Source organism: Sarcophilus harrisii, chromosome 1 (assembly GCF_902635505.1).
Source record: "Sarcophilus harrisii chromosome 1, mSarHar1.11, whole genome shotgun sequence".
Taxonomy (NCBI): Eukaryota; Metazoa; Chordata; class Mammalia; order Dasyuromorphia; family Dasyuridae; genus Sarcophilus; species Sarcophilus harrisii.
In genome coordinates this window covers 494960123-494978695 of record NC_045426.1, presented here as the reverse complement: position 1 = coordinate 494978695, position 18573 = coordinate 494960123, and the positions used below count along the sequence as shown (strand labels likewise).

The 18573-nt window shown below is 36.8% G+C and overlaps 1 protein-coding gene across 2 annotated transcripts in view; it reads left to right on the top strand.

Moving 5' to 3' along the window:
* The first annotated feature begins 222 nt into the window (after nt 1–222).
* Nucleotides 223–18573, top strand: part of YES1 (YES proto-oncogene 1, Src family tyrosine kinase) — a 79582-nt gene continuing 61231 nt past the window's right edge. The window contains exon 1 of one of the 2 annotated variants that reach the window (XM_031946567.1): nt 223–675. The gene's annotated coding sequence lies outside the window, so the exon portion shown is untranslated. Of the gene's footprint in view, nt 676–1110; nt 1401–18573 lie in introns of those variants that run through there. The other variant, XM_031946566.1, reaches the window with a different exon arrangement.

Genomic DNA, 18573 nt, shown 5'->3' with positions numbered 1-18573 from the left:
GTCGAGCTCAGTTCCTCTAACTCCTAATTCGTAGCCGATTTCTCCGGACTGCGAAAGCAATAAGGAGCCAGGGAAGTAAAGGGAGAATGGGGCTCAAGCCCCTGCACTCTTCGACCCCTGATGGGGCTAGATCTCCGCCCAGGCCCCTTCTGGCGGAAAGCCCTGCGCCCTGTCCTATAACCTTGGACGACCTTGAGGTGTCTCGGGACATCTCCCGGAGCCCGCACTTTCCGGGAGCGCCTGAGGAGAATTAGAAGTTCCCGGGCAGGCGGCACGCGGCCACGCCACGGAGGGAGCCTCGCGCGAGCGCGAGACCCCGGGAAAGGCCGGGCGGGCCCGTGCTGGGGGTGCGAGAGGCGTTCTCTCCGGACTCATTCGCGCGCTGCGGGAGGGCGGACGGGCTCTGGGGAAACGCAGGCCGAGCACGCCGACGATAACGCCCATCTGCCTCATCCGGCTGGGCTGAGAATTTTAGTCTCGCGGACAAAGGATGGAAAAGCTTTGGGCTGAAGCGCAGGATGTTCTGGATGCACTGACTTCCATAAACAAACTCCCTCCACCCACCCCGCCGCGACGCAGAGCTCCGGCCCCGAACCACGAAGTCGCCCTACGAGGGCGAGGGAGGGGCTAATCCGGTCGCCTCCTTAATTTCCTCGCGGCTGCTTGAGTGGCTCGGTCCGTCTCTATGGGTGCACTAGTGGGGGGCGGGGAAAGGGGGAGCCGGAGAAGCGCCTCCTTTGCCTGGGCTCTCTATTCATCCCCCCGGGAATCCGCCCCGGCCCCCGCCGCCATGTTTGATCGGGATGTGTGACACGGTTTGGGCCGAGGCCAGCCTAGGGGATTGCAGGGTGGGGCTGCCCAACGGCCCCTACCCCTGGGGAGGGAAGAGAGAGGCGCGTGACCCCAGCCGCTGAGAGGGCTCTAGTGGGGGGGGGGGTGTCCCCGCGCCGCCGCTGGGGGCCGGAAGGTGGGGGATACGAGAGCAGGGTGGGGAGGTGCGAGTTCCGGTGTCCTCGGGACTGACTCCCTCCCTCCCTCGCCCGCGCAGGTAGCCGCAACGGCCGAGGAGGAGGAGGAGGAGGAGGAGGGGCGGGAGGAGAGTAAGAGAGGCGGAGCCGAACGAGAGGGGAGGAGAGAAGAGGTGGAGAGTGAGTGCCAGGGGTGGGGGGAGCCCGGGAATTCCCTCCTCCGAGAAGTAAGGAGTCTAGGGCTGGTGGCTGCTGCCGTCGACAGGCGCTCACGGAGGTGGAGGAGGCGGTGAGGGCGGCGGAGGGAGAGGGAGGTCCCGCTGGCCGCCCGGATCCCGCGGCTCTCGCCTACCTCCGTTTTCCCTCCCCTCCACCTTCCAACCGAAGCTGCTCCCACCTCAACCGACACTCATGTGAGCGGGCCGAAAGCAGGTAAGACCCGGCAGTCCCCCCCACCCCCCCGCCTCACCCCTCCTCGCTGCGCTCCCCAGGAAAGAAGTCGCCCGAGCCCTGAGAGCGCTAGGCCCCAGCAGCTCTCGGAGGCCGCCTCCTCCCCCCTCTCCCTGGAAGCGCCCCCCTCCTCGCTTCGGGCTTCGCGTCGGGAAGTTGGGGAGAAACTTATCTCTCCCGGGAGTACCCCTTCCCGGGTCTGGGCTGGGGGGGAGGGGCCGCTCCGCGCTCTGGCCGCTCCCCCGCCGCTCTCCCCTCCCCCAGCGGGTGTGTCTCGCTTCCTTCCAGGTAGACCGGGTCCCCCTCCCTCCTCGGCGCCCGCCAGGTTGGGGCTGAGAGCCTGGTCTTTGGCTGTTAGTACCCTCGGAGCGATGTAGCCCTTTAGTCCTCCTGGTGCCCGGCGCTGCCAACCTTGCTGGGAGGGGAGGGCATTTACGCGGCGCCCCTTCCCACCGAGGTCCGGCCAGCGGGGGAAGCGGCGCTCCTGCCTGACTCCCGCGATCGGGGACCTGTCTGTTGGCTGATGCTTAGTGACAACTGCGCCGGGCTTGGGGCGAGCCTCTCCCTTTACTGGGGTTGATTGAAAACCGCAGCGTGCAAAAGTTTTCCTTTGTTTTGGGCTGGGGGGTTGTCATTCAGGAACCAGTTTTCCCTTACTGTTCGCAGTTACATTTTCATTTCCCAGGGGGAGTTGAAAACTTCGCATGTTTTGTTTTCTTTTCGTTCATTGTATCCAGGGCGTGCTTTATGGGAGTGGGGGCGGGTGATGTTTTAAGATGATATTCGGAGATTGTGTGCTTCCCCCTCTCCCCCCATTCTCTTTTTAAAGTTTTGGCCCTTTTAGGTTCTAATCGCTTTGGTTGTATAGGGATCGGAATATAGCGCAGCTTGGTTCTTGGTTGAATGATCATTTATGAATAATTAATGCAAAAAATAAAACCCCATTTGAACACTATTTTTGAATTAATGAACTCAGGATCTGAGAGGGTAGGTTTCTAACCGTAAATGTAATTCCAAGCCCTTCTGCTTTATGCATTATTTTGGCTGAATGCCACGGTTTAGGTGGCATTCTTGAGGACTGGAACGGGTTTCTCTCTCCCCTTATGCACAGCCCGGTTTAATGTTCATGGAATGTATATATAGTCCTAGACACTTATAAATGTTATATAGTAATGATAGGTATTATGAGAGCTGATATTTTTGTCGGCATTGAAATACATTACATTGATGCATCTCTCTGGATATTTACTGAAGTAGAACAGTAGTGATAAGTATTTTAGTCTGGTTTCTTAAGCATTTGGAATGTTACCTAGATCATCTATAATATTCCTGTACTAAGATTCTCTTATTTATAAGCCAGATTGGTAAAGAAAGTTCAGACACCTGTCATGTTAAAAGATTCAAGAAAAAGAAATGTTTTTGAAGTTTACTGCATTTTTGTTTTTGACCATTGGAAAAGGAAATTTCTTAAACCAATCAACAACCTGGAAAAAGGTTTTCTTTGGATTGATTCTATACCTGTGAAATTTTCCCCCACTTTTCCCCCAGGGAAAAAGAGAAGTTGGACCTATAACAAAAGTAGATCTTTGGCCACAATTGCCATGATATTATAACACAGCTTTTATTTTGCACAGTGTTTCTGCTGACTTCATAAACCACAAATTGACTCCTTTCTGCTCAAAAGTAGACAATTCCTGAAGTGAAATTACAGCTTTGGCGTCTCTTTTTGGGATAGGTGGAATTTGTCTTATGGCTGAAATATATACTAGTGTAAGATTGAAAGGAGTTTATTAGTTATCTAGCAGAATGAACACTGTAATGCGATCAAGTCTCCTTCATATCTGTAATATTGAAAGGATTTATGCTGGAATAATCTAAAACTAGTATGTTTTAACTGAAACATTAATACCTCACCTTTGGGAGGAAAATTTTGATTAGTCTTTCAAAGTATGAGTAATTTTAAACAATAGTATTTCATTAATATATATGATTTATTGCATGATAAAAAAAAGTTAGTTTAGAACTCATACTGACATCTGTTTCAGTGATTTGTACACATGTTGGTACTCCTAGTGGTGAGGGGAAAAGTTAGTTGATATCTATGCAATAGAAGGATCATCTATGCATATTTTTGTATCCACACACATGTGAAATATGCAATTAAAATTGGAAAGCTTTGAAATCTAGTAGTTTTCTTTAAAATGGAATTCTTTCAAGGATACTCCAAGGACATGAACCAGATTAATTAACACAGGTGTTTTCTTGACAGAAATAAGGAGGTCTTTTTCAATTCTAAGATCCTGTAATTCATTTTTGAGCTGCTGGAATTAGCTATGATCACTTACTTAACCCTTTTCTACAGCTATTCAGTTCATTGATAGTTATTTAAAAGAAAAAAACTCAACAACAATAACTAAAAGTTATGAAATAGTTGAAAAGAGAAAAAAATAAACTGATAAAGCTGAAAAAAATTAAATTCTTCCTTATAGATTTTAAGCTGTTCAGAGCATCTAATTCAACCTTTACACCATCCCATTGTACAGAGAAGAAAACTGTACCAAAGTCAAATTCTTTTAATAAGGGGGAGGAGTCAAGATTAATCTTAGGATCCTCTGATTCCAAATCTAGTGCTCTTTTAAAAGGTCATGAAATAAAGGCAAGTTCTCAAAATTTTGTCTTATGTACCTAATACTGTTCAAGTTACTTGTATGTTTAATTTTCTATAAATAAATATATATATGCCTCTACAACATGTTTTTGAGAACAAAGATGGTGTTTTATTGTCTTATTTTTGTATCTCTTCATTGTAGCCATAACAATATCATATACATAAGAAGTACTTAATCAGTATTTGTTGAATGAAAAATATCTTAACTATAGTTTCTAATTAAACTTTCATTTTCACAGAATACTGTCATTTTTTAAATTAAAGTTTTCTTGACGTTTATACTATTGGAGTTAAGGGATTTTCTTTTTTCCATTTTTCTCTTTTAACAGCTTTTTTTGCTTTTCAAAAAACAAGCATAACCATTATCTGTTTTTCTTTAGTCCTAATTTTAAATGTTTGTGTATATATTAACATAGGTCTTACACTAATTTTTAAAACCCTGGGTTATGTCACAAAAGCAAACAACTGTAGAATGGGGCAACTCCAGAAAATTTGAGAGAAATTGCATTTGACTATTGATACATAAGTTGCTTCTAGGAAATTATCAAATTTTCCTTATAAATATGTGACATACGTAATTCTCAGCATAAAAGAATGGGAATATGTATGGGTGGTATGGTTGTCAAATTCTCATCTTCCAAATGAAATCGAAATCATTTCATGTGAACAAGGTTGCTGTTTGGGACTTATTTAATAACTTCTTATAATAGAAAATGTAAATAGATGGTTTACTAAATCTAGTACTCTTTTTTTTTATTATTATTATATCTTTTTATTTACAAGACATATATGCATGGGTAATTTTTTCAGCATTGACCTTGGCAAAACCTTCTGTTCCAACTTTTCCCCTCCTTCCCTCCACCCCCTCCCCTAGATATCAGGTAGACCAATACATGTTAAATATAGTAAAGTATATGTTAAATGCAATATATGTATACATATTTATACAGTTATCTTGCTGTACAAGAAAAATCGGATTTAGAAAGAAGGTAAAAATAACCGGAAAAGGAAAACAAAAATGCAAGCAAACAATAACAGGAGGACTGGAGATGCTATGTTGTGATCCACACTCATTTCCCAGCACTTTTTCTGGGTGTAGCTGGTTCTCTTCATTATTGAACAATTGGAATTGTAAATCTAATACTCTTAACTAAATTTATATTACTTCATTGATTTCACATCAATTCATACTTGAAAAATTCAATCTATTCATAATTTGGACATAATTCAAATCTTTAAAATAACCAAATTAATTTGTTTTGTATATATACTCCCCTCGTATGTAATGTATTTTATCCTTCTTAGCATGGAGAGACCATGTATATTTTATTTCATTTGTATAGTGCACACCACCATTTTCTTTGGAATGTTTAATAAATGTTGGTCTTTAGCATTATAATTATCCTTCATTTATGTAGATTTGAAATTTGGCTTAGCAGAATTTATAAATAGCCTCATAAATAAATTGTGGTTGAGTTGTAAAATTCCTTTGCCCTAAGTGCCATTTGCCTTGTCCCTCCTAGATCCACCTGAATTTGAAGGGCTGAGGCAAATGATCAAATGATCCTGTGCTTCATCCCTTCCCTATTTCTTTTCTTCTTTGGAAGGTTTTTTTTTTTGTTTGTTTTTTTTGTTTTTTTAATCTTTGACTTTCAGTTAATTTGTTTGTGTCATTTTTGCAGTGTGTATCAAATTTGAAGTATTATTTGCCCCCTTTTCCCTGTCAGCTGCTCTAGGATTGGAGGTCTTTGGTTCAGCTGCAGCTGCTGGGTGACTGTGACATTATCTACCTTCTGATATAGCTCAGAGGAAGAGTTTGTTAACAAGAGAAGCTTTAAAAGAAGCAGAAGGGAAAAGGAAATAACTAGTGTTGGAGCTAGTATTGTTTTAATTTTTGTATGCCAGAAAATTTTAGTTACAAAGTCAGTGCTGCTGCTTTAGGATATCAAATTTATTTTTTAGATTTTTTTTTTATAATGAATCTAACAAACAAGAACATTTCAGTATACAAAGAATAAAAAATAAGATTGTATATGAAAACCAAACTTGTTAAGAAGTAACATTAAATTTGTAGTAATGGTATGAATGGATCTCCTTGTTCTGTTCACTTCCCTTTGCATACAAGTCTTCGAATGTTTCTCTGAATCCATTTTTTAAAAAAATAAAACAATATTCGATTACATTCATTTACCTTAATTTCTTCTTCCATTTCCCACTTGATGGGCACTAATAATAAAAGATGTTGCTGCTTGCAAAAGTATTTTTGTGCTTATGGACTTCTGTTTTCCAAAAAAAACCCCTCTGGTTTTGACTTTTTGAGATATATACCTTATAATGGTATCCTTGGGTCAAGGATTAGTCACAACTAAAGTTACTTTTTTGGATTAGTTACCAAATTACTTTCCAGAATGATTGGAATTCAGTAGTTCCATCATCAGTGTATTTCTCTTTCCACTGTGTCCTTCCATTAGACTTGGAGCTATTGCCCTTTTCTTTTGTTATTTTTGCCTAAAAAGCTATAGGACTTCAAGGTCATTTTTAATTAGCATTTCCCTTATCAATTATTTAGAAAAATAATTAAACTTTTGGATTACAGGGTAAGATAGATGCCTGTAGGATGCATGTGAGGCACAAGTAAATTGAATGTTGAGGCCTAGGAGTAAAATGACTCATGGATCATTCCTAATACTCTTTTTCTCCTCTTCCCCTCACACCCTACTCAAACACCCTTATTCCTTTCTGGTTAAGATGCATGCTTCAAGTTAGATTATAATTTCTTTATTTTCCATCTCCCATTCTTGGGAACACACTCCCTTCTTACTGAAATGACTAGTTTTTAGGTTTCCTTCTTGTTAGTGAGGGTCTTTTTGGTGTTTTGTTTTGTTTGGCGAGGCAATTGGGATTAAGTGTCTTGAGGCCAGGTTTGATGTAGGTCTTCTTGAAGACTGTGCGGAGTGCAGTGTTATTAGAGTACAGAAAAATATTAGAATATCTATTTGCTTATTTTTAATATACAGATCGACATTCCTCCTTTTCAATCTCTTTGAGCACTTTAAAGTATTGCAATTTGCACGTGCCTAGTTAAGGAAATTTGTGGGTTATGTTCTTTAGTTTTAACATTATTAATGCTGAAAAAATGCATACATGGCCTAAAAAGATAACTTCAAAGAAGCTGTGGATTAAGGATAATTCTAATTATGAGGTTAAAAAAAAATCTGGCAAGAAAGCAGCCAAAAAAGTTTAAAATATTTAAAAACTAAATTTTTCATGTTACCAATAAAAAGTCATATCTCTTCTCTTGAATTGGCCAATGACTTAGGAAGGTATTTTAATTCCAGGTTCCATATCTAACATAGACTGGCTGTGTGACCCTAAACCAGTCCTTTAACCAGCCTCTCAGTGCTTTAATCATTTCTCTAAGACTATAAATTAGAAAGAAGGATACTTTCTGCATTGGTAGAGCAAGTTCTTAATTTAGGTGCATTGGTAGAGCAAGTTCCTTATATAGAAGCTCCCAAGTAGAAGTCATAGGTTCTTCTTCCCCTCCCCCCCAAAAAAATCTGTACACTTTTTTTTTAATGTAAAAAGAACTTTCTAATCTATATGAAAATCTTCTAGGTGAACAGTTTAAGTGGCTTTTGAACTCCTTTGCTAAAAATATATACATCTTCCACTTATAGTGCAAATACTACAACTGATTGATTTCAAGAACTGTAACAATACACAGGCCAAATTGAAACAAACCTTTGCAGGATTGATGGATAAGATTGGCATTCTTAAATTTGGAACTATAAATGCTGATTAAGTATTTTTTGAAACTTTTTGATAATCCTACAGAATTGACTCAACACATTTTATAAACTGACAAGAATTAAAAACAAGTATGAAACAAACTGAACTTAATCAGACTTTTGAATTCTGTATCATAAACCAAGATTTAAAAAAATCAAATATTTAATCATAATTGCTTTCACTAAAATATATTTGCCTATTGGAATATATCAACAAAATAAGACAAACATTTGCCCTACTGTTAAAAAAAATGTTTTAAAATGCTATTTTACTTTTAGTCCATTCTTTGTTAGTTTTCTTTGTGTAAGTTTCATGATATTGATATATAATTGTTAGTAACAGTCCAATTGATTGTATAGTAATGTATACATATATATATATTTATAAATAAATGAATATGTATCAGGTGCGTGCTTGTAAATTTTTTTATTGTAATATTTGAATAAATTTGGAGTCTGGTAACTTTAGAGAGCGGTGTTGCTTTGCTATGTGGACTCCACAAAGTTCAGAGATCAGAATTCTAGTAGTCAGATAATTTTTCCCAACTTCATCCAAAAATTGGAATTCTCCAAGAGATAGTTCCATTGCCCATCCTGATAGAAATTCCAGCTCTCCTGTATCCAAATGTTCAAACTCTGATCATAGCCTTTCCCTTCTCTTTACTCTCACACACTCATTTGTTAAATTTTACATATTGTTAGAAGAGAAAAACTTGTATACCAATATGTAGTAAAAATAATTATCAGCTAGTAGAATGTAAGCTTCTTTAGAACAATAATTTTGGAGTTTTTGCATTCTTGCTAGGCACTGAAAATATTCATTCTAAATTCTGTCTTTTAAGTGCTTAATAAATACTCTACAGTTAAAACTGGGATTAGAGGAAATGATCATCATTTCCTTATGGAATGATACTATTTGACCAACTCCAGACTCTGCCATTGGAAAACTGATACTTCTAAAATGATACTGCTATTAATATTTTAAGTGTAGCATCCTCAGTGTGTGAATGTACTAAGTCAACTTAATTATCAGTTCAACTTATTTTTCTTAGTAAAACTTTTTCCTACTGTGATTTTCTATACATACATACCACAACTCTTTTGGTTAAATCTATCCAGAGACAGTGACCACTTAAGCTTGAAGCTAGAGCAAGTAGTGTTGAGAGGGGAGTGATATTGATTCTGTTAGACCCAAAAGGAAGAAAGGGAACAGATGATAATGTCATACTTGTTGGTGTGTGGTACATTGACATCATCATAGGCATGTTTTATGTATGTCTTTTATGATATGACTTTTTAGAATAAGCATAATATTTAAATTTTAAGGTAGACATGTTTTTATAAAATATGTAGATCTAAAATATTGTCTAGGTTTGTATAGAATGAGTTGGCAAAACATTTTGAGACTTGGGGGAGTTGTGAATCTAGGAACCATTTTATTGGTATGTGGAAATCTAACCTTAAAAATCAGTGTGGTTCAAGTGAACGGAATCTTTACTCAGGACTCCTTTTGTTCCTTCTCTCCCCTTAGTCTTTTTTGTCCTGGTAAAAAGCAAAAAGCATTGGAATATAAATTTTATTTGATAATATAAAAGTTTGCCAGTACATTAATAATAATAAAAACCTATATATTTTATGAAAAGAAATGTTTTTAAGATGGAAGAAGAAAGTTTTTCTGATTTTCTTGTTGAAGCAGCATGTAATTATTCACAGGATCTGTCTGGTGGGAAGATTAAAGGGGAGTTGAATGGAGTAGGTCAAAACAAAGTACTGGGAGAATGGATTGTTGACAGAAACCTCATAAGATGCATTTTCTACTAATATACAAAATAATTTGTTTTAAATGTCTAATGTTTTTAAAGCTGTACTATGGAGACCAGTTTTTAGGGAAAAAAACAAAAAACCTGGTATTACTTTCATCATAAGCATCAGTAATTTTTATTGGGTAAGGATGCTTTACTATGAAAATAGATTCTTATAAATGTCCTATAGGAACTTTATTGATTTCTGACTTTCTCAGAAAAGACATAGTATTTTTTTTTTATTATAACTTTTTGACAGAACCCATGCCTGGGTAATTTTTTACAACATTATCCCTTGAACTCACTTCTGTTCCGACTTTTCCCCTCCCTCTCTTCACCCTCTCCCAAATGGCAAGCCAGTCCTATACATGTTAAATAAGGACATAGTATTTTTGAAGAGAAATCCAAATTTTAATATTTTTTCCCTTCATGATCATCTGTCATAAGTAGAAATATTTAAAAACAGAAAGAGGCAATATTGATGTAAATAGAGGTGAGACTTGGACTCAGCTTTGTGACTCCAGCTGGCCTCACTTTGTAAAATATTCATTCACAGGTTCCTTCCATCTTTGAAATTCGATAGTTTTCTGTCATATTTTTTTCCTGAATCACACTAATGCGTGGTTAGGGAAGATCTTTAGAAATTTCAGATTCTGTCTAAATTAGCCAGAAAATATGCATGGTCCTATCAGATCTGAAAATTAGTTTTCAAATGAGTCAGAATTATAATTAAGAACTTGGATCCAGAAACTTGACACTGAACTTTTTTAGGCTGATCTTAAGTTTTATGGGAGCTAGACTAAATTCTGTAGATTAAATAAATGTTTTGGTGAGTTAATAGTTTATATGGTATAATGGAAAGGTAACTTAATTTTTGGTGGAGCTGTGAATCAGTTTCAGCTTTTCTAGAAAGAGTTTATAATTAGGCAAAGAAATTCCATTACTGGTTATGAGCCAGAACTTGAAACTAGGCGTTAACTCAATGGAATTGATAGAAACAATGTTTGTGTTTACACCTTGGAGAGTTCACACATTGGCTCACACATGTTGGTTCACAAGTCGGGAGATATCCAAGTTTACACCTCCCACAATCTCACTCTCTCAGAGGAGGAGTCAACCTTTGGGCTCACACCTTTAAGAGATCATATATAAGAAGCTCTCAGTCTCAATGAGGGTCAGTTGGAGGTATTGAGAGCTACAAGTCAATGAAGATTCAGTTGAAGAGATTGAAAGCCAGAAGTCAGTCAGTTGAGGGGATTGAGGAATCAAGAGTCGGAGTTGAGCTAGAAGCAGAAGCTGGCAGAGGCAAAAGACTAGCAACTACAGCTCTATTTTGGAAGAGACAATAAAAAATTGAATTTTAACTCCTGGCTGCATTTGAGGTGATTATTACATGGAACCAAAATTAAGGCTGCCTCTAGAACCTCCTCGAGAAACCTGCTCCCAGAGAGAACAATCTTATTTTAGAAAAGAAGAACACCACACATTACCATGAATATATTGTAAGAACAAAATATTTTATGCACTTTATTCTCATATACCAAAACATTTTGTACTAGCAAGACTAGAAACAAATTCAGATGCACATCGGTTATGGAATTGCTAAACAAATTGTGATTCGTGAATATAATTTGGAATACAATGCTGTAAGAAAATGATGAATTATGATGAATATAGAGAAACATGAGAATTTATACAAACACTATTTGAAGTAAATGCTGTTAAACTATATACATAATGACTCCAAAAATGCAAATGAAAAGCACAAAATGATGCTTTGAATTTATAATTACAAAGTTTGGTCACAAGAGATTTGAGGAAGTACTTAATCCATTTCTTTGAAAAGAAACAGAATGATGGGCATAAAATACAATATATATTTTAGTCAGGATTTTTTTGTTTGTTTTTGATAAGTAGTTTTGCTATGCTGAATTTTTACCTCCTTTTTAAAAAAAATATTAAATAAGAAATGGCTCTCTGAAAGGAAGTACGATGGAAAGTAAGAATAAAAAAGAGATAAAAAAATTTTTCAAAAGTTTGGAAAAATGAATAAATTTGTTTATATTCAATTCTGAGGGATTATTATAAAATCTGTATATGTTTCTATAAACATTAAAGCTATTTCCTTTTTTCTCCCTCAGCAAAATGAGAAATCAGCTTTAGTATATGGAAGCATTTCTACTCTGCAGATTATTTTGGTGGGGGCGGAGCATAGGACCTAAATATTTAGAAATACTGCCAAATTAATATGCATTTCCAAATGCTATTAAGATGTTCTAAAATCCTTTTACATAAGAATTGCCCACAGATATTAGAAGAACTTCATTTACTTCGTTTTAGGAAAATCATGGTGGAAAAAATGTGTATAATATCCATTAGACTCAAAAGATATTTTTCTGAGAGAGCTTGTCTCTTAGGATCAGAAATTGGAACTGGGCATGGAATCGTGAATATTTTTTTCCTGCTTGCTATGTACCTAGTATTATGGTAGGTGCTATAGAAGTTGTAGAGAGTATAAGAATCTGTGTATCCTATAGTACCCATAGGTGCTTGGACAAATGCCCAGAAGAAGCAGTCAAACTTCATGATTACAACTTGACAGGCAATAAAATAAGAAATGAGATGCTAGAGCCAGATACCTATTTAATATTTCAAAAGATCTTTGATTTTGTGTTGGCTACTCTCACTACTAATGCAGATCGTGACTTTCCTAAGCCTTAGATAGTTTTATAAGTTTTTGTAGACTTCAAAAATGACATCTGATAACTAGCCTTTTGACTCTTTTAAGTTTCTTAAAACTTGGCTAGGCTGGCACTTTTATAATAGACACCACATACTCCATTGTCAGGCTTGTATTTGAAACCATTTTCAGTAGTATCAAAGCATGTTTCATTGACATAGTCTTTGTGAACTCAGGCCACCTTCATACTAAGCTATGAGGAGGCATCATCAGAGCAGGACTATAGAGTATAAAACAAAGTGACCAGTTGTAGAATCTGAGAGTTGGAAGGGATCCTCAAGGCATTCTAGTTTATCTCTTACAAGAAAGAAATCTCCACTGTGTCATGCTTGACAAGTGATCATTCCTACATTTCTTGAAGGTCTCCAGGAAGAAGGGGAAACTCATTACCTCCTTAGATATTCCATTCCATTTTTGACAGGTCTAATTAGGAATTTTTTTTTTTAACCATAAAGCCTAAATTTAATTCTTTCCAACTCTCTCTCATTGCTGTTTGTTCTACCCTTTGGGGTCTGATCCTTCTTCTCTGCTGACAGCCCTTCAAATCCTCCAAGATAGATAGCATGTTTTGCCTGAATCTTCTAATCTTATTACTATCCTTTGTTCTTCCAATCAATCTTCACATCATGAATTCAAGACTCTTGACCTTTATGTTTTTCTTTCTCTGGACATTCAAAAAATTTTGCTCAATATACCTTGGGTCTTTTAATTATATGTAGAATATTCAATGTCTATTATAGATAGCATCTTTTATAAAATTAATAAAGTCCTATAAAACATAAAAATAAAGTAGAGTGGATTCTTTTTTTTTTTTTTTTTTTTTTTAATAGCCTTTTATTTACAGGATATATACATGGGTAACTTTACAGCATTAACAATTGCCAAACTTCTTGTTCCAATTTTTCACCTCTTACCCCCCCCACCCCCTCCCCTAAATGGCAGGATGACCAGTAGATGTTAAATATATTAAAATATAACTTAGATACATAATAAGTATACATGACCAAAACATTATTTTGCTGTACAAAAAGAATCAGACTCTGAATTATTGTACAATTAGCTTGTGAAGGAAATCAAAAATGCAGGTGTGCATAAATATAGGGATTGGGAATTCAATGTAATGGTTTTTAGTCATCTCCCAGAGTTCTTTTTCTGGGTATAGCTAGTTCAGTTCATTACTGCTCCATTAGAAATGATTTGGTTGATCTCGTTGCTGAGGATGGCCTGATCCATCAGAACTGGTCATCATCTAGTATTGTTGTTGAAGTATATAATGATCTCCTGGTCCTGCTCATTTCACTCAGCTAGTAGAGTGAATTCTTAGAGAACTTCAACCTGAATCTTTGCAACTTTTCCAGTTTTCTTACACCTTAGTTCCTCCTGCTTATTACTTTGTCATCTAGTGACACTGGCTTCCTTGCTGTTCACCACACAAAGTATTCTTGTCATTTTCTGACTGAGCATTTTCATTGGTTGTCCTCCATGCTTCCATGTTGTTCTTCTTTACCTCATAGCTTTCTTCAAGGGCCAAAATTCACACTTTTCTAGAAGCCTTTCTCAATCCTCTTTAATTCTAGTTCCTTCCTTCTATTGATTATCTCCAGTTATCTTATATATGTTTTGTCTGTGTAGAGTTGTTTGCATGTTGTCTCAGCTGTAAGCTCCTTGAGAACAGGCTATCTTCAACATCTCCTGCTTGGTAAATATTTATTGAATGACAAATGTTTCCTGACAAATGTCAGAATTTTTACATGAATTTACAGAAATTGAATTTTCCAGATAAGATGTTCAACATTTTTAAGCAAAGTACTTTGGATATAATGTCCTTATTCTTTTATTTATTTATTTAAGCTTTTTATTTTCAAAACATGCATGGATAATTTTCAACATTCACCCTTGTAAAATCATGTGTTCCAAATTTTTTCCCTTCCTTCTCCCAACCCTGTCCCCTAGATGGCAAGTAATTCAGTATATGATAAACATGTACAATTCTTCAATATATATTTCCACAATTATTGTGCTGCACAAGAAATATCAGATCAAAAAGCAAAAAAAAAAAAAAAAAATTAGAAAGAAAACAAAATATTATGTTATGATTCACACTCAGTTCCCACAATCCTCTCTCTGGGTACAGATGGCTCTCCTCTTAACAAGATAATTGGAACTGATCACTGAATCATCTCATTGTTGAAAAGAGCCACATCCATCAGAATTCATCTTCTTATAATCTTGCTGCTGCCATGTACAATGATCTCTTGGTTCTACTCACTTCATTTAGCATCAGTTCATGTAAGTCTCCTCAGGCTTCTGTAAAATCAAACTGCTGATTGTTTCTTATAGAACAATAATATTCCATAACATTCATATAATAGCTTATTCAATCATTCCCCAACTGGTGGGCACTCTCTCAAATTTCCAGTTTCTTGCCACTATAAAAAGGGTTACCACAAACATTTTTTGCACATGTGGGTCTTTTTCCCTTTTTTATGATTTCTTTGGGATAAAACATTCTTCTCTTAGTCACCCAAGCTTCCTTCAAGACTTTACTGAGATCCCAACTGAAGATGGGGGAGAGAGAGCAGGGCTGGAATGAGGAAAGGCAAGGTTAGGCAGTCTTTGTTCCCATATTTCCTTGTTCCCTCAAGCTATTAATACCTTCCCTTTTCGGTTGTCTTTTATTTATTCTTACATAATTCACATCTACATAGTTTACATGTTGTTTTTCATTAGAAGGTAAACTACTTGAGGGCCAGTACTTTTGTCTTTTTTATCTCCAGTGCTTAAATTTTATGCCTGGCTTCTTTCTTAAATTATTATTGACTTTTGACTTAAGTACTTTGTAAGCTTTAACTGTTTGAAACATTGTTATCAAACATAATCTGCAACATTCTGGGGCATGAATCAGATTATAATTGGGAAATATTTTACAAGTAAAAGTACTGGGAAACAATGTTAATATGTGATTTTCTAAGTCAATATTCAGCCTATAGGGATCCTTATGTACTATTTAGTGGCCTGGTTTCTATTTGAATTTTGACATCACTATTTTCATTATTTTTATCATGTCCATGGGTGAAGTATTTTAATTTGCTTATTAAGTGAAGTTTGAATAATTCAAGAATTTCTTGAATTCTTCTAGGTACCTCCTATGCACAACATATTTTAGGTATGTGCTGGATAGTTAGGAAGTTTAAGTAATTCAATAAACAATTCAATTCAATAAACACTTTAAAATTTTATATTTTACTGAAAAAAAAATTAAAAAAAAAAAAAGGAAAGCAAAACAAAAGAGAACATTGTCATGTGCCCAGCAGCTCATTAGGGAGGATTCAAAATATATAACAAGAAATTACTGGTTCAAGAAAGGATATATAATATCAGAAGAAATTATTTTCATGAGTCTCCATCTTTTCTTTACTTCCTATAGGTTGTTCTTATGTTGTCTGCTATGCATTTTTTTTTTTACTTCTTTTTTTCCCTTTATCCTCCTCCTCCCCCTACTTTCCCCCAAGCAGGCTGTAGTTAAGTAAGGATATATTTATGTATACATAAATAGATAACATATACACACATCTTTCCTATTCTTGCTAACTCTTTGCTTTAATTCTGCTCCTTAACTTGCTTGATAGTCCTTAACTTCCTCCCACCATGGATCCCTCTGCCATCTTCCCCTTCCATCTACTCCTCCTTTCTTATTTCTTTTCTTTTGTTCATTTGTTTCTTTATTATTATTATTATTATTATTATTTTTGCTGAGGCGTTTGGGGTTAAGTGACTTGCCCAGGGTCACATAACTAGGAAGTGTTAAAGCTGAGATCAGAATTGAACTCAGGTCCTCCCGACTTAAGGGGTGGTACTCTATCCTCTGCGTCACCTAGCTCCCTCCTGCTCCCTTATTTCTTAATAGATTTTGGAGGGTACTATACCCTTGGTGATATATATGTAGTGTTGCCTATTAACTCATTCCTGATATGAGTAAGTTTTCAGAACTTTGGGCCCTCCTCTTTCCTCTAATGCCTGTGTCTATTTTTCCTCTGCATATTATTTGTATAACATTATTATTTTTATCTTATTCTGCCCCAATCTTTTTATTGATTACCCAATTGTTGATGTCAATTTTAAGCCTATAGTATACATTGCCATGTAAGAAACATATACACAATTTAAAATAACATGTTAAATTCTTTGAAAATGATCTTTGATATTGGCTCTTGAATATTAAATTTTCTATTGAATTTAGGTTTTATTGAAAGTTCTAAAATTATGCAAGTTCATTGAATGTCCTTTTTTTTCCTTTTAGTTCAGTATTATAGATAATTTTGCTAGACATGATATTTTTGTCTGGGGACCTAGTTCTTTTGATTGACAGTATATATGATTCTAGCTTCTGTGGTTTTTTTATTATGGCTGCTGTGATAAGTCCTGTACAATTCTAATTGTAGCTCCATCCAGTATATTTGAATTTTTTTTCTTGTTTCTTGCAAATTTTTCTCTTTGATCTAGGGGTTTTGAAGTTTGTAAATAATATTCCTATGTGTTTTCCACAAAGGATCCCTTTGATGTGTTTGTTTGTTTTCTACTTTCTTCACATATGTGTTCTATCAATCCAGGACATTTTTCTTGGATTATTTCTTGCATTATTATGTAAGGTTCTTTCAAGTAGTCCAATTATTCTTATATTGTCTCTCCAGATCTGTTGTTTTTCTTAGATGTTCCACATAGGCCAGTTAGATGGCACAATGGTGGATCCCAGTTCAAATGCAACCTCATTAAACATTCCTAGCTATATGACCCTGGGCAAGTCACTTAAGATAAAAAATAAAGATGTTTCACATTCTGTTCTATTTTCATTCTTTATATTCTGTTTTATTATTTCTTGGCCTTTTACAGCTTCACTGGCTTCCCCTTTTCCGATTCTAATTTTCAGAGAGTTTATTTTTGTCTGTAAGATTCTGTATCTCCTTTTCTAGTTGGTTAATTTTTTTCAACATCTTGTTTTTCTTGTATGGTTTTTAGTTTTAGTTTTAGATTTTCCTCAATGTCTCTTACTTGGTTTAAAAAAAATTTTTTTTGAGTTCTTCTATAAATTCTCTCTAAGGAGCCATTTAACATTACTCCTTGGGTGGAATTCTTTTTCCCTCAATAAGTTTCGAATGGGGGGGAGGGAGGGAGGAATGGTGCCTCTAGCTTTAGCTCTTCACTCTAACCTGAAACTCGAAACCAAGAGTTTCCCACAACCAAGAGCATCCCTGCCTCACTATCTCTGCATTCACTCCAATGTGCTGGTACTTCCTGACCAGGGCTGTCTTTGCCAGCACAGTCTTACTGATCATTTGAGGTTCACTCAGTCTTCCCAGACTCAGAAAGCTCACTTCATATACTGTGCAGAAAATGAAAGTCTCTGGTTCTTGGTGAGGTTCCCCTCAAACCCAGCCAGCTCCAGGACTCCCCACTTGGTGTTTCTATGGAGCTAGCCTGGAGGTTTTTGCACTTTACAGTATCTCGGGCCTAGGATCTTTGGCTCTTTTTTGGGTTGTACCAGACCTGTTTTGCCCCAAGCCTAATTGATTTTTCACCAGTCTTATGTTTGCCCTGAGGCACAAATTTGTTTTATTTGTGGGGGAAATCTGGAAAGCTTAAAATTTACTGACCTGTTCCACATCTTCCTAAAATCCTCTCCCTCAATAAATACTTTTAAACCATTTTACTGTGTGTAAGATACTGTACCAAGCCCTAGTAATACCAAAAAAAAAAAAAAAAAAAAAAAAAAAGACAATTTCTGCCTTTTAGGAACTTACTGGAGAAGATCAACACACAAAGGAAAGCTAGGGGGGCTGCCGGGGATTCAGGGACACTAGCTAGGATCCCCTCACAGAGGCATTTTATTAGTGAAGCTGAAACCAACCAGAGCTTCAAATGGAAAGTAAAGCTAGCTAGAATTCAAATTCTCCCTATCTAAAGGAAATTATAAGAAACATTTGTTAACAGTTACTCTATGACAAGTGGAGTGCTTTGTATAGATTATTTATAGATACACACACAGAGAATACTTGTCCTTAGGGAGCTTACATTTCATGGGTGGGGTGACACATAGAGCATGTCTACTGATAAGTATAATCTGAGCTGTAATATGAGAAGTTAGTTGACAGCTGGG